Source organism: Antechinus flavipes, chromosome 4, assembly GCF_016432865.1.
Source record: "Antechinus flavipes isolate AdamAnt ecotype Samford, QLD, Australia chromosome 4, AdamAnt_v2, whole genome shotgun sequence".
NCBI classification, from domain to species: domain Eukaryota; kingdom Metazoa; phylum Chordata; class Mammalia; order Dasyuromorphia; family Dasyuridae; genus Antechinus; species Antechinus flavipes.
The window spans coordinates 294,902,869-294,920,666 of record NC_067401.1 but is presented as its reverse complement, the minus strand read 5'-3'; the positions used below and the strand labels follow the sequence as shown (position 1 = coordinate 294,920,666).

At 33.1% G+C, this 17,798-nt stretch overlaps 1 long non-coding RNA gene across 1 annotated transcript; it reads right to left on the bottom strand.

Moving 5' to 3' along the window:
• Nucleotides 1–9,843: 9,843 nt before the first annotated feature.
• Nucleotides 9,844–13,702, bottom strand: LOC127562114 (uncharacterized). Its single transcript, XR_007953613.1, has 2 exons — nucleotides 13,610–13,702; nucleotides 9,844–10,434 (listed from the first exon to the last, which is right to left on the bottom strand). It is a non-coding gene; the product is annotated as an uncharacterized LOC127562114 (long non-coding RNA).
• Nucleotides 13,703–17,798: the final 4,096 nt, after the last annotated feature.

Below are 17,798 nucleotides of genomic sequence, written 5' to 3'. Positions count from 1 at the left end.
ATTTTAAGAATGCTTTAGAAGTATGAGTATAAATTATTTTTTAAGAGTTTGAATCTATCAGGACCAGGCAAGTTTTTTTTTTCCTTTTATAATTCTTTTATGATTAGATCTATTTACTTTTATGAGATTGGTTTATGAAGATCTGTACATGGTCTTCTGATAGTTTGGAAATTTTATAGTTTTGGGAATATTCCTTTATTTCTTTTGTGTTCTTAGTTTTGTTAGCATAAAACTGTACATAATATGTTTTGATTATTCATTTTATTCTTTTGATTTTGTTATTATTTTACCTGCTTATTTGCTATTTAATAAATATGGTTTTCTACCCAATTCTTTTTAATTATACCAGGCTTATCTATTTAATTAGTCTCTGCAAAAAATAATTTTTAGATTTTTCTATCGTTTCTACCTTTCCTTCTTACCTTTTATTCCCTAATTTGTCTCACATTTTACTCCTTAAGTCTATACCCTCCTAAACTCCAAATAGTGAATCTCCTGGAGCTCTTTCCTTCCCTCCTGATGTAGAATGAGTGGCCTCTAGACCAAACCTAGAACAAGATCCTCATCTCCCTTTATAGAATATTTCTTTTTAATCATAGAGGAATTCATCAATAAAACCACTGTCATCATCAAGGCAAGGTCACCTTCCTTTCTCCCACCCTTTTAATTTTCAATATCTTTCCTCTCCCCACACAATTCTCTAGAGATTTTTCTGAGGCTATAGGTGTCACTTTTTCCTCATTACTAACCATTGATTTGACTTAGGTACATTAGGCATTTCTCTATATCCCCTTGTTCTCCTCCATCCTTTCATTCCCCCCCTACTCTATAATGTAATCTCCCTACTCCAAACAAACAAAGCAAAATATCGATTCATCTACGGACAGTGTGTCACCAGGTTTTGTTCATAGTGCTCTGGGACTTTTTCTGCAGTTATTTCTACTGGATTTCAATATTTATCTCTGACACCTTGAAAATATTTAGAAAAAAGTTACTTACTTGTTTCTCTGTCTTCACTCTACTATTATCCTTGGCTGTTATAATTAGTTAATCCTTCTCCCTTTCTGTAGTTTGGACTACTTAAGATTCAAATGGTATATTTAATTTTGGTTTTGTTTTTTAAATGTTTCACTGGTCTTTTTTTAATTGAATATATATATCTTTTTTCATGTTTGATTAAGCTCGTATTTGCAGAGAACGTCTCTCTGGGTTATACTTTGAATTCCATTGCTCTTCAAAACATATTGTTCTATTTCTCCTTTCATTTTCTGGTAGATGCAGAATAGTCTTTTGTTATTTGAATTTCCTTTTCTTTTTATTTGAAGATTTTTCTTTGCTTGCAAAACTTGTTTCTGAATTGAATTGCTAAAATTAGTCACTATGAATCTTTGAGTTTATAGGCATGGAGATTAACTTTATTTCTTTATTTTTTTTTTAATTTTTTTTGTTTATTACTTCTGGGTTATTTTCATGTACTGTTTCTTGCATTTTAGTGTTCAGGTTATTGTTAAGGAACAGGTCGATTCTCTGAGAGCCTCCACAGCTGTGGATTATAGCATCTAAAGGAGTTGCAGCGCAGCCTTTGCTGACACAAATGTTGCAGACTGGGAATGAGATAAATTGGAGGCAGAGGGAAGAGGATAGAAGTCAGACAATGTGACAGCCTCGCAGTCTTCTTGTATCATCCTCTCATAAGAGGAGATCCATTTTGCAAGTCTGGGTTGGGTCTCCAGCAGACACTCTCAGGTAGCTCCCGTGTATTCCAACAGCTCCTGTATATTCTAACGGGTTATCACTCTTGCCATGTTGCACAAGTTTTCTCTATACATCCTGGTTCAAGATCCATGTGTTTTTCTTTGACAGTATTAATATTTTGTTTTATTCTTTTCAATTTAAAAAATATTTATTTTTAATACACATTGCTTTATGAATCATGACAGGAGAGAAAAAAATCACAGCAAAAGGGAAAAACGGAGAAATAAAAAAGAAAAAAAAAAGAAGTAAGTGTAACCTGTGTTAATTTACATTCAATCTCTACAATTCTTTTTCTGGATGCAGATAGTATTTTCTTACCAAAGTTTTAGTTCATATACATCTTTCCAAACCTTTCTAAAATCAGCTTGTTTATCAGTTTTTATGAAGCAATAATATTCCATTACCTTCATATACCACAGCTTATTTAGCCATTCCCCAATTGATGTGAATTTATTTTCCAATTTTTTTGCTACCAAAAAAAGCACATTTTGCCCATGTGGGTCTTTTTCCCTACCTAGTTTATGTATCAGTACCATATTTGTGTCATAGGAGAAATTTGGCAGGAATCCTTCTTTATCTGTTTTTCCAAATAATTTATGTACTTTTGGAATTAATTATTCTTTAAATGTTTGGTAGAATTTACTTGTGAATCCATCAGGCTCTGGAGATTTTTATTAGGGAGTTTATTAATGGCTTTTTCAATTTCCTAAAATATGACTATATAAGTAATTTATTTCCTCTGCTGTTAATCTGGGCAATTTATATTTTTGTAAAGATTCATCTATTTTAGTTAAATTGTTGAATTTGCTACTATACAATTGGGCAAAATAGGCCCTAATAATTGATTTAATTTCTTTTTTATTCATGATAAATTCATCCTTGTTGCTGATGATCTTTTTTCTTTTCTTTTTGTAATCAAATTACCCAAAGATTTATCCATTTTCTTGTTTCGTTTATAAAACCAAATCTTGGTTTTGCTAATTATTTCAAGAGTTTTCTTTGTGTAGATTTTATTAATCCCCCTTTGAGTTTAAGAATTTCAAATTTGGTATTTTAATTGGGTTTTTAAAATTTGTTCCTTTTCTAGATTTTATAGTTAATGCTCAATTCACTGATCTCCTCTTTCTCTATTTTATTCATATATCTATTTAGAGATATGACATATTCCCTAAGAACTGCTTTGACTACATCCCATAGGTTTTGGTATGTTGTCCCATTATTACCATTGGATGAAATTATGGACTATTTCTGTGATTTGGTGTTTGACCCACTCATTTATTAGAATTTGATTATTTAATTTTCATTTGTTTTTAGACTATCTTTCCCTGGCCACTTATTGACTATAAATTTATTGCATAGTGCTCCAAAAAGGAAACATTTACTATTTTTGCCTTTCTGCATTTGATTTTGAGGTTTTTAATGTCCTAATACATGGTTAATTTTTATGTAGGTAAAAAACCATGTATTTTTTTCTGTTTCTATTCAGTTTTCTTCAAAGATCTATCATATCTAGGTTTTCTAGTATCCTATTTGCCTCCCTGGTTTCTTGTTTATTTTGTGGTTACATTTATGTGATTCTGAGAGAGGAAGATTGAGATCCCCCACTAATATAGTTTTACTGTCTATTTCTTCCTATAACTGGCTTAATATATTCTTTAAGAATTTATATGCTATATCATTGTGTACATATACATTTATTTAATATCCTTACTACTTTATGACTTACAGTACTCTTTACCAGTTTATACTTTCCCTCCTTATCGCTTTTAATTAAATCTATTTTTACTTTTGCTTTACCTGAGATCAGAATTTATACCTCTGCTTTTTTACTTTAGCTGAAGCATAGTAAATTTTGTCCAAGCCTTTTACATTTACTCTTTATGTGTCTCTCTGTATAAAGTGGATGTCTTATAAACAATACATTGTAGGATTCTGGTTTTTAATCTACTGTGTTATTCACTTCCATTTTATGGGAGAATTTATCCCATTCACATTCACCAGTTCTGAAAACAGTAGTGTTATTTTTTTTTTACCTACTCCATCCACTATCTTATTTTTTTTACCACTCCTCCTCCTTTCTCTTATCTTTTTTCCCTATGGTTTTTGCCCTCCCTTTTTTTCCAATCCCTTTCTTTTCTTTCCTCTTTCTCCTCCTACTTCTTTATAGAGTTAGATAAATTTCTATGCCCAACTGAATGATTGTTATTCTCTTTTAGAGACAAAACTTATGAAATCAAATTTCAGACAATACTCATCCCCCTTCCTTCTTTCCCTCAATTGCAATAAGTCTTTTGGACCTCTTCATATGATCTGATTTGTCCCAATGTAGCTCCCCTTTCATCTTCTTCCAGTACCCTTTTCCTCCCCTTTTAAATGTCTTTTCCTTTGAAGCCATCACATCAGAGTTCATTCACATCACAATCACACATGTGATGCTCCCCTCTGTCTGCCCCATGATAAATAGAGTTCTCAAGAATTACAGATAGTGTTTTCCTGTTTACATATGTAAATAGTTTAATCATTAAATAATGCATATTTTCCTCCTGTTCACCTTTATATTATTCTCTTGAGTCTTGTGTTTGTAGATTAAATTTTCTGTTTAGTTCTGTTATTTTCTGTTGCTTTCTTCATTGAAGCTCCATCACCTCCCCTGAAAGATGATACTGGATAGTTAATTCTTGGTTGTAAACCTTGCTCCTTTGCCTTGGGGAATGTTATTTCAGACCCTTCCATCCTTTATTGTGATGCTGGATAATCCTGACTGTTGTTTCTTGACATCTGAATTACTTTTGTCTGGCAGCTTGCGGTATTTTTTCTTTGGTTCTCAGCTGTACTTCTTATTTATTTACTCTCTTTTCCTTTTCCCTCCCCACCCCTCTCCCACCCCACCCCATTATCCCCAAGCAAGTTGCAATTAAGAAAAGATATATTTATTTATATACATGTAGATACATCACACACACACACACACACACACACAGAGGCACAAAACTACTCCACATAATCATTCATCTTTCCTATCCCTACTGACTCTACTTAAATTCTGTTTCCTAACTTGCTTACTATTACTTAACCTTCCCCCAACCAAGAATCCTTCCCTTGTCTTCTTCCCTTCTCCTTTGTTTCCTCATCCACCCATCTCTCCCCCATTATTTTTAATAGATTTTGGACAGTGATATAACCTTTATGCTATGTATATAATATTGCCTATTGAACCCATTCCCAATGTGAGAAGGTTTTCAGAACTATGAGCCCCTCTTCCCCTCTAAAGCCTCTGCATCTCATTTGTATATGATTATTCTTTTTACTGTAATTCTGGCAATTTTCTTTTGACTAATGCTATTGTGGATATGAATATTAAACATATAATACACATATAAAAACATAAATAATTTGTCCATGTTTAAACAGTTTGTCCATGTTAGATCTTTCATATTGGCTCTTATATGTTTTTTCTCTTAAGTGTGGATTTGGTTGATAGAAAGTCCTGAAAATTTGTAAGTTCCTTGAATATCCTTTTTTTTTTCATTTAAAATTACATGTAATTTTGCTTGATGTGACATTTTTTACATGTATTTTTGCTTAATGTGATATATTTGGCCATAGTCCTTGCCCTTTTAATTGTTGGTAGATATGATTCCAGGATGTTCAGTCTTTTATTTTACCTGCTGATAAGTCTAATTGTAGCACCAGTGTGTTTGAATTATTTTCTCCTCCTTTCTTGCAAAATTTTCTCTTTGATTTGGAGATTTTAAAATTTGACAATGATATTCTTGTGTGTTTTCCACAAAGGATCTCTTTGAGGTGATGATTAGTGGACTTTTTTCTCTTTCTACTTTCCTCTGATGTTGTATCACTTCTTGGATTATTTCCTTCATTATTGGTCAAAGTGTATGTGTGGTTTATTTTATTTATTTATTTATTTAGGTTTTGTTTTGGTTTTTTGGTCACTGCTTTCAGGTAATCCAATTATTCTTATATTTTCTTTTCTTGATATGTTCTCCAGATCTGTTGTTTTTCTTATTCTTTAATGAGATATTAGTGTAAGCACCTCTAATGTAGGGTGGGGGGGTGATGTTTCAAGATTCCCTTCAGTTCTCCTCTCTGAACAGGAAGCCCAAACCCAAGGCTTCCTTCCTGGAAAGGTCTGCAGCCAGCAGTGTCCCTTCTCTACTGCTCCTGAACTCACCAGATATTGGGTTCTACTCCCCTATAGCTGCATTTCAGCAGCACTGGGTCTGGTGTTCCCAATTAGCTGAGGTTCTTTCCATTTTCCCCAACTCAAACCCCCATTCCTCAAATAATCCAGGAAGTGAAAATCTCTGTGGTTCTTGTTGAGGCTCCAGGCACAATTAGCTGGCTCTTACAAGTCCCCACTTAGTATGTCTATTCAGCTAGCCTAGAGATGTTTGCACTTCAGACAGGTTAATACCCAATCCCAGGATCTTTCTTCAGATCTTGCATTGTATCAAAAGTTTTGCCCCATGTTTTATTGACTTTTTGATTTTTCATGAGGTTGTGTTTGCACTGAGGTACAATTTGTGGGGGAAATTGGGAAAGCTTGAAATTTATTAACCTACTATACAATCTTCCCAGATTCCTCCCAGTTTTCTTTGTGGGATTGCTTTCTAAAGGTAATTGATGAAGTCTTTCAATGAGTATTTCCCCCTCTGTTTTTAGAATATCAGGGTAGTTTTTCTTGATGATCTCTTGAAGAATGCTATATAGGCTATACAGACTTCAGATAGGCCAATTTTTAAAAATTGTCTCCTCTGAATCTATTTTCTAGGTCAGTTTTTTTCTAATGAGATACTTCACATTTTTTCAAGTGTTTACATCATTTTTAGTTTTTTTGACTGATTCTTGATGTTTCATAGAATCATTAGCTTCCATTTACACTGTTCTAGTTTTCAATGTGTTATTCTCTCCAATTAGTTTTTGTATCTCTTTTTCTATTTGGTTAATTCTATTTTTGAAGGTGTTTTTTAGTGTATTTTTTTTTTGTATTTGGCCAGTTATATTTTTTAAGGAGTTGTTTTCTTCAGTCAATTATTTCCCTTCCTTTTCCAACTTGTTGACTCTTTCTTGCATACCTCTTATTTTTTTTCTTATTTTTTTCCTACCTCTTTTATTTGTCTTTAATTTTTTTTAGCATTTCCAAGAAGCTTCTTTGGGCTTGAGACCAATTCATATTCCTCTTTGGGATTTCCTCTGTGGATATTTTGTCCTTGTCTGGGTTGATGTTTTGATCTGCCCTGTCACCATAGTAGCGCTCATTTTCTTTTGGTATTTCCACTTTTTTTTTTTTTTTTTACTTTTATGGTCAAACTCTGATCCTGGGATAAATCTTCTGAACCTTGGCTTTAGTCACATGAGCCCCTTGTATTTGCAGGGGGTAGCTTTCCTTGCTCTTTTCAGAAAAAAAAAAAAAACAAAACAAAAAAAAAACTGATTTATCAGATTTTGCTTTCTGAGCTGGGACTGGAGAGTGCCCCACTGATCTGCTCCCTTACTGTGCCAATGACTGGGAATCACAGTTGCTGATTTCCTATCATTGGGATCCTCTCACTTGGTTTTCCTAGAGTCTGTCTGAGCTGGGCTGAATACCCTTTTCATCACAGTAAGACTGATCTTTCTTAAAAGTTTTCCCAATCTATCTTGAACTGGAGAGTGGTTTCATTCTATCAGACTCTGTTCAGAAGTTTGGTTTCATGTGACTTTTGAGAGTAACTGGGAGAGCTTGAGCAGTTTCCTGGCTTTATTCCACCATCTTGGCTCCACTCCCTATTTTAGTCTTAATTGTTTTTTCTTCTCTTCTTCTAGATTGCCCTTCCCTGATATATATGCTCATTCCAATCTATTGTTCTATATTTTGTTTCTTTTGTAAAACATGTCATCACAGATGCTAGCTTATTTTTTCTTGTTTTTATGTTCTGCTCATTTTTTGACATCTTGCCTTGAAAGAAAGTAAAGGTTTCTAAAAAGTTATGATGAAAAAAGATAAAAGTTCAGAAAGGGGATAAAACTAATACAACTTGACAGAGGTATGAGATTACCAAGATTAAGGAATAGTGACCGGGTTACTCTGAGTGGAAAAGAAGAAAACGATATTCAGTAAGTCTGGAAATATAAGTTGAATAATATTATTAACAGCTTTAAAGGTCAAACTGAGGAGTTTCTACTTAATCTATAAAGTAAATAGATTCCTGAGGTTTCTTGAATGGGGAACATAGAGCGTATTTAGAAAAATTACTTTGGTTGACTGTATAGATAGAAGAGAAAAAAGCCTGAAAGTTCGGAGAACAATTAAGAATCTATTGTAAGAGAATTAATGTGATCTAACAACAGTTTCAGTAGAAAAAGGGGGTGAATGAAAGCGACATTGTGGAGATGGAATTAACAAATTTGATAATTGATTAGAGAGGATGTATTCTGATGGAAGTGGATTTCTATGACAAAGAGACCTAACTGAGTTTCAATGGATAAATGATGGACAGAAACAGCTCCACCCAAAGAAGGAACACTAGGAAATGAATGTGAACTATTTGCATTTTTGATTTTCTTCCCAAGTTATTTTTACCTTCTGAATCCAATTCTCCCTGTGCAACAGGAGAACTGTTCGGTTCTGCAAATATGTATTGTATCTAGGATATACTGCAACATATTTAACATATATAGGACTGCTTGCCATCTTGGCGGGGGGGGGGGGTGGAGGGAGGGAGGGGAAAAAAACGAAACATAAGGGAGTGCAAGGGATAATGTTGTAAAAAATTACCCTGGCATGGGTTCTGTCAATACAAAGTTATTATTAAATAAAATAAAATTAAAATTAAAAAATAAATAAAATAACTGTAAACAAAAAAAAAGATAATTGATTAGAGAAGGGGAGGAATTAAAGCAGATGTGTCAAACTAGAGACATGGATGCATTCAGCTGATCAAATGTATAAATATTGACAGAAAAAAATACAAAATAGCACAGATAACTTCTACTTTGTGATTTTCTAAATTAATGTGTACTCTGGCACTCATTGATTGACTAATGATGGGTCTTTGGTCAAGCCTTACTTAGGTATTGTTTGGGCCTAGGTTACCTCAGAGTCCATGAAAATAAAAATTATTTCTGTTTTGGCCAGAAACTCCAAGGGTCTTTTTCTCCCAAATTGAGTGGTAAAAAGTGGCCATTCTCTGTCTCATTTCTCACCTAACCTTAATTACAGAGTGATCATTACTGCAGTCAAACACTATTAAAGAACTTAGCTTTAAAAAGTCAGTCTCCCAAAACAACATGCACTATCTATAGACATCATGATCTATATCTTGCCTTTGGATCTAGATAACTTTGGAGGAGAAAGTGAAGCTGGTGACTTTGCCCAGCCCTCCCTCATTTGAATCCAATTCATTTGTATGTCATGGCATTACCTCCCTATTGTCATAATCCTCTTCAAAAAAAAAAAAAAAAGGAAAAACAACAACAGCTCTTTTCAAGGATTCAGAGGAAAGAGCTGAAGATGATGGATAGAATATGATTCTGGTAAACCAGAAGAAAAACAGTACATTTCAGATAAATAGATAGGTTTGAAGGAAGGATTGTTTTGGAGAAAAGATAAACTAGTTTCATTTTTGAAATATTGAACTTTGAGGTGAGGTGCCTACCCTTATATAGATAGACATGTTGAACAGTTTGTGATGTGAGAATGAAGCTCAGGTGAAGAATTAGAAATATATGTATATAAATAGGTATACATAGATATATATTTAAATGTACACTTATATGTTAATATTTATATATAATCAGAAATGTATATATGCATATATATATTTTCCTATAGAGAATATATCTGTTATTGTGTACACAATGTATTTAGAAATGATAATTGAATCATTAGACACTAATAATTTTTCTGAGTGTAGATAATGCCATCTAGGAAGAGACTTGGAAATTATCCCAAGGCTTAATGGGTCAGAGTATGACAATAATTCAGTAGCTACTGCAGAATAGTAGTTCAAAAAGAAGCGATAGGCACAATGGTTTAAAAACTAAAAGCTAAGGAAATAAAATAAGAAAATAAGTATTAAAAGTATCAGGTGCTTTAAAAACATTCAGTTTAATGAAAACTGAGAAAAGGTCATTGATTCTGCTGGAATGAGAATGTGACAATCCCAGAAAATATTTTTAAAAGAGTAGTTTAAATCCATCCTCCTTCCATCTCCTATCACCATCTTGCTCTCTACCACCATAGTTCAAAAGCATCACTTCCATGGTACTCAGCTTTCCTTATAGTCCAACTCTTAAAGCCAAACATTGCTACTAGAAAAAACCCAAAACATAGCTTTGTCTAAAGAGACCTTTGTAATTAAGATGACATCTTTGATTTTTAGCATGCTGTCCATTCACCAGAGCTTTCCTTCTAAATGGCAGGCATCTGTTAATTTCATGCCTTTAGCAGCTGTCTGCCGCAATCTTTGAGGCCAAGAAAATGAAAACTGATGCTACTTCCATTTTTTTTTCTCTCTTTATAATAACATTAGTTGCCAAGATCTTAGGTGTTATTTTTGCTTGTTTGTTTCTTAATGAAGCTTTTATACTCCTCTTTCACCTTCTTTAAGAAGCTTCCTTGGAGGGATTCTGGGAAGATAATTGTGTAGATCAGAGAATTCCAAGCTCTCAGGATTTCCCCTACAAACAAAACAAAATTGTGCCTCAGGGTGAACATAGACCAGTGAAAAACACATAGGACTTGGGGAAGAACAGAGGACCTCTTGGGACAGGGAAGTCCCAGAGAAAGACCTTAGGGTGAGTTTAACTAGTGTGAAGTATAAACACCTCCAGGCTACCTCTGCAGAAACAGTAAAGGGGGAGCCCTGAGTAAGAAGGGTCCAGCACAAAAAGTGAATGCAGAAGCAGTGGGGCAGAGAAGCTGCTGGCTGTAGGCATTTTCAGGAGGGTGGATCTTTTGGTTTGGGTTTCCAGGTCAAAATGGAAAGCTGAAATGAAGTCAAAGCACAATCCTTCCAAATGATTTCAGAAGTAAAAGTATTTATACTAATAGTTCTCATTAAAAAAAAATGGACAAGCAAATAAGAAATAATCCAACCATACAAACTTACTATGGGAATAGAGAAGACTGGGATCCATCTTCAGAGGAGGACAGGCCAGTTAAAAAATAAAAGCCTCTTCTATTCCCCAAAGACTAACATTAAATGGCTATCTGCCCCAAAAGAATTTATGGAAGAATTCAAAAAAAAAAAAAAAACAAACTTCAAAAATCAAATCAAGGCAATTGAGGGAAAAAAATAGAAAATAAAACAAGAACTATCCAAGAAAAACAATATTATGAAAAAATATAATCAACTAGAAAAGAAGATAAACATTTTATATATATATATAAAAATAATGCTTACAAATTAGAATTGGGTAAGGGGAAGCCAGTGAAGTAAAAGAGACCAAGAAATAACAAAACAAAATATTAAAAAATGAAAAAAAAGAAGCAAATGTGAAATAGCTTATAAAAAACAAAATAAAACGACAATCATAATAACAGATCTGTAGAATACACCAAGAAAAGAAAAATTAAGAATAATTGGACTACTTGAAAATTATGACCCAAAACAATTAAAAACCTTGATATAAGAATAAAAGAAATGATATAAGAAAATTGTTCTGAATTGAAAAAAGATGAAGGGAGAAAGAGAAAAAAATTCTGCTGATCACACCTCAAAGAGATCCTCCAATGAAAACACATAAGAATATTATTGCTAGTAATAACTGAACCAGCTACACCCAGGGAAAGAACTCTGGGAGATGACTATGAACCACTACATAGAATTCCTAATCCCTCTATTTTTGTCTGCCTGAATTTTTTATTTCCTTCACAGAATAATTTACACTATTTCAAAGTCTGACTTTTTTATACAGCAAAATAACTGTTTGGACATGTATACATATATTGTATTTAACTTATACTTTAACATATTTAACATGCATTGGTCAACCTGCCAGCTGGGGGAAGGGGTGGAAGGTAAGAGGGAAAAAGTTGGAACAAAATGATTTGTAACTGTCAACACTGAAAAATTACCTATGCATATGTCTTATAAATAAAAACCTATAATAATAATAATAATAAATAAATAAAATACAAAAAGAATATTATTGCTAAATTTCTAAACCCCCAGATCAAAGAGAAAATTCTACAAGAAAGAAAAAAAAATTTAGATATTCTGGAACTATAATGAGAATTGTACAAGATTTATCAGCAGCTATAATAAAAGACCTCAGATTTGAAATAATGTATTTTGATAATTAAAAAAAAATTACTAAGCCTGTGTCCCAAAAGTCATATCCAGAAAAACAAACCATAATACTGAATGAAAAAAAAGGACAGTCAACAAACTCACAGATTTACAGGACTTTGTCTGAACCAAACAAGAACTCAATAGAAAATTAAAATATGTGAACCAACATCAAAGATTAATTGCAAGAAACTCAACAAAATAAAATACAAATATGTTTTTTAAATGTAAATGTAAACTATATATTTAAGACTGATATTAATAATTGGGTAGTTCAAAAGAAATGCTGAGGCAGAGCTGAGTATGATTTGATTCTAAAAAGGAAAACTGTCCAGTTAAGGGTAAAAATAGAAATTGTACAATACAAATGAGGTGCAGGAGAACTGACACAGAGACACTAGAGGGAAGAGGAGAATTGGTAGTTCTGAAAACTTACATCTCTAATGAGTTAAATAGAGAAACCATAAAGGGTGCAATACCCTCCAAAATCTATAAAGAAATAAGAGGGAGGGAATAGGATCTGTGATATAGAAAGGAATTTAGACTTGTTGCAGTGGGGGTAGATGAGTGGGAATGGGATAGTGTTCTAGCCACTGAATCATCTAGATGCCATTCCACTAGCTGATGTTTTAAAACTGTACAGCTATACTGAGATAGAAGATCAAGGAAGCAATTCGACCTTCACAGAAGGAATAGCTATATTGCCTTCTAATATATTAGGGGAAAAAATTGGGGAACAACATAAAGGATTATTGAGATGGAGAATAGAATTGTTAAAGAGACTGGTGATAGGAATCTAAATCATCTATAGACTTAATAAGTTTATTATAACAAGTTAAGCAATCCTCTACACTCCCTCAGGTATATGGTCTGTTTCTGCAGTGAAGAACATAGTAAACATTCTAATTTAAACTTCATGGACTTTTTATCCAATTCTCAACACCGAATTTTTGGGGGGAGTAAGAGGAAATTAATTTTCCCAATATTACTGCTGACACTGGGGACTTGGGACTGTCCCATTTCTCAAGAGTCATCCACTTACCCTGTATCTAAATTATGATGTGTACCTATATAGGTCAAGTGGAGTAATTGTTAATTATTTCATTCTCTGCATGCACCTGACCAATAATTGCTTGGTAATTAGAATATGTCACATTTAATAACCTAATCCACAGAACTTTTTTTCTAAGTGAAGAGTTCACAATAACTCTTAACTCAAACTTATGCCCCACTCCTGCCCTACTCACAAGATATATACATTCATATACCATTCATCCTAAACTGCTAAATGAGTTCCTTGGCTAAAGTGGAGTGTGTGGGCCAAAGGAATCATTCTGTAGCAAGCAAATCATCATATATAAAGAGAAGCCAATATCAAACATATCCACAAGGGAAATGCATAAAGTCAAAATGCATAAGCAAATGTGTTTAAAGCCTCTATGTTTATGTTTATCTCTATCAGTGTCGTTCTAAGAGACTAAATTAACCTAAAATAAAACATGTTTTCAAATTCTCAAATGAAAGGTAGAATTTAGTCCTCTGACTAAATCCAGAGACCTTACCTTATACCATGCTGTTAGGAATGTATTTGCAATTTGCAAATTTCACTCAAAACAATTATGCTCCAACTTGATTACAATGTAGTCAATGTAGACAATGAGAAGACTACAATGTAACTGTGTAGCTTAGACTATATTTATACAGGAACTTTTTTTTTACCATTTCCTAACTTCTGCTCATTCAGTTCTGGCAAAACTCTCAAGGCTATCCTCTTTGATCTTATCAATTCACTATTCTGTTTATTTATTCAACTGAAATTTTTGTGTTTGCCATGTACAAGTTGTGCTTGGCACTGGAAAAGATACACAGAAAAATGAAATCATGTTCCATGACTTCATGAAGGTTATAGAACTTTTAATTTATTTACATTTGAGGGCTTGAGCTATGATCTCATTAGCATAAGGAACTTGAGATTGCCATTTATTCTATGACATCTAGTCTTAAAAGAGTTGTCCTAAATTCCAATAAACTTTTGATGGAAAGTGTCACCCAGAGAGAGAACCATGGAGACTGAATGTGGATCAAAGTATGTATTTTCATCTATTGTTGTTATTTTTTGGTTTGTTGATTTTTTTCCTTTTGATCTGATTTTTCTTGTGTAGTATGACAAATATGGAAATGTGTTTAGAAGAATTGCATATGTTTAACCTATATTAGATTGCTTGCTGTCTTGGAGAGAAAGTGGGGGAGAGAGGGTGAAAAATTTGGAATACAGGGGTCAGCAAAGGTGAATGTTTAAAAATATCTTTCCATGTATTTGGGAAAATAAATTTTAAAAAAAGAGTTGTTCTAAATCACTCAGAAGTGACTTCCCCAGAGTAGAAGCATTAAGTATCAGTGATGGGACTTTAGCCCAGATATTTCTGACACTAAGTCTCACTCTCTACCCCAATATGCCTTGTTGATTTATCTTACTTTTTAGAATATTACAAAAACAGAAGTACATCAGTGATTTAGTAGCAAATCTATCAGTTTTCACCATTCATGATTATTGCAGTCTCCATGGTGAAAAAAAAAAAAAACACATTCCCCCAAATTTGATTACAAATCTGTAATCTTTCCATATTCATTGGCGGAGAGTTGGAAGAAACCATTTGGTCTTTCATGTCTACTGCCTATTTTTTTTTTTAATGAAAAGACTGGGATCCAAAGAGGTAAAGTAATTGCCAAAAATCACACTATAAGAACTAGAGCTAAAATTTAGCCCAGGTCCTCTGACTAAATCCAGGGCCCTTACCTTATACCATGCCATTAGGAAAATATTTGCAGGTTGCACATTTTACTCAAAACAATTATGCTCCGAATTGTTTAAAGGCTATTGCAGTTATAATTTTCATAAAAATTTTCATGGCAGACTATTTTTTCCCTTGAAAGGAAGAGTACTTAAATACAAATAGTGGGCAGCAGGTGAAGGTCTGGCAAGTTTGGAAAGAGATAGCCGTTAACAATTAAGGATTTATATATTCATGCACCAAAGTTGGCAATTACATTTACTTATTTCAGGATTAGATTCTTTATGATAACTCATTTTGTATTACAAACCAGGTTTTTTGGAAATCAGAATTTTTCAAAGGGGAGTTCAATAATTTTTTAGGTCTTATTAAAGACAGGAGGGATTGTTTGTAGCTTTAAAGTTGTATATGGAAAGCAAACAAACCTAAAAGACAAATATCAATGAAACGGAAAAAGCATGTAGTAGATATAGACCATGTTAGAGATGCATAGACTTTAGTCTAATTGAATGCATTAGTGCAAACAAAGGAGAATCAAAATGAAATCTCAGACTGAGGTTGCTTTTTATTTTATTGTATTGTATTTTATTTATTTATTTATTTTGGCTTAGCTTGTACTTGAATTGAAGTTGGAGCAGGATTTCTTATTATGGCAGATCAGATATATTTTGGATGAGTACAGGGAAATGACAATGAGAAATAGGATATCATTTGGAATATAGATTCAATACTCTTTCCCCACTAAAGTACAAAGAAAGCCAAGACTTTTCAACACTCCAACTGCTCTTGTGTTAGGGGATAGAGAAGGGAAGAGGATGGAAAGAGAGAGGAAAGAAAGGGAGGATCAGAAAATAACTCAGTCATTTACTCATGATTACTTTAAGTTTTGTCATTAACAAAAGAGAAAAAAAAACTCCATATGATCCCCTTGCTTTTCCTCCCCATACATCACTTCCCACAAGTATTGGGGACCTAAAATTCAGGCCCATGTAATCCCAGTTAGAAATAAAAAGAACCAAAGAGGCTATGTAGTTCAACTTCTTTTTAGAGACAAAGAAAACAAGAATGAGGGAGATTAAATGACTTGTCCAAGACGACATGGATAATAAGTAACAGAGATAGAATTCAGCACAGGTTTTCCTGACCACAAAATCAGCATTCATACTGCTATATTATTTTATAAAATAAACAAATAAGCAAATATAAATAAATAAATGTCACAATCAATAAAATGAAAAGTAGAAGATATGGGGGTAAGGAGGAGAAAGGTAGATGATTTTTTTCTGTAGGATAGGTGTATAATATTTCTTTCTTTCCTTCTTTCTTTCTTTCTTTTTTTCTTTCTTTTTCTTTTTTTTTTTTGCTTTGTATGTCCTAAAATTCATTGAATTGCTATGTGTATGTGTCAGATAATTATTTATTAATTGTTTGAAAGTCAAATAGAATTTTTTCCCTGAATTCATATGATATATTTTACAGATGGCTGACATTCAATGACTGAATCATGGGACTGATATCTCAAACATGGGTAACAAGGAGCCTGCTGAACCTGAGCTTTATGGAAGTCAATTGTTTTCACTATTAATTATATGGGATTTGGATTCTTTTGGAACTCCCATCAACATAATGAGGCACCTTTAGAAAATAAGTATCAAATGAATATATTTTGTAAATAACTTTTAATGTGAAATGATCATTTCTCATGGAAAAAAGAAGCAATGGCATTGTATGATGCTAATCACAGGGCTCAAAATCAAGAAGGTCAATGAGACAAGTAGCTTCTTCTAATGATAGGTCATAGGATACAATTTATACATTTAAAATAAAGAGGAAATGAAGTGTTTAATCAGCTCTCATTTCATTTAAATTGTAAACATAGATAATTTGTCAATTAGGGATATTATAGTGGAGTTAATTACATTAGGAGAAAGGTAGCAATTTTTATCATAAGCCAAATAGACAGAGGATGGGAGTTATGAAAAGCAGAGGCATTGATATGTAAACTTACTTTAGTTCTGTAACTAATTCCCTGAAAAATTACAAGTGGAGATAGCAACATCACCTTCAAATGATAGTATTTTTTCTATCAAACTCTAATATTTTAATACTCAAACCTCATGCTGATTCATTTCCTAAAAATGTGTGCTATGAGATTACATTATAAAATCAGATCTGTTACATTTACCTCTTCTCCTGCCACTATTTTTCAATTTTCCTGAAGGAGTTTAGGAGAGTGGCCTTTTACTGAGTTTGTTCCCCTAATTTTAGAAGCTATTTAGTTGCACCCCAGAATGGTTTAACCACTTAATATTGGATTCACTTTTACAAAGAAATCTCTATTCTCAAGGTATTATAGGAATAAAAATATTTTCCCAAATGCTTCAGGGATATATTCCCTCCAAACAACCTGTCTTACTTTCCCTGTATATACACTTCCTTCCTCCTTAGATAATAGAAGGCATTAAGATCACATCATAGCTATATTTCTGCATATTATTAGTTTTATTATGTTCAGTTTCAAGTTCAAAGTCTGATGTACTAGATCTTGGAACTCTTGCTTCTCAAGATTTCTCTACTGTTCTGAATGTAATTGTGTCCTGGACTTCTGGACTCTAAGATTTTCATGTCTCAACTTTCCAGGTTGGGGATTACACTTCCTACACACACAAACATTTGTCCTGAAAAGGACAAATAAAACAGGACCAAAATTCCTAGTCCATCTTTCTGAGCCACATGACCTAAGGAGTGTGGCTCTCAAGTCTTTCCTATATATCCCTTCCCCCTTACTACATGATTTTAGCTGCTGTGAGATAAACTTCATGTCTAGGCAAAAATGCCAAAAAAGAGAAATTATTCTTAGATTTTAAAGATCTATGTTTAAAAACAAAAACAAAATAATAACAAAAAAAATTTTTAGTTAAGGATGCAGAAAATTAATGGGGAAGCCCTCTAACATTTC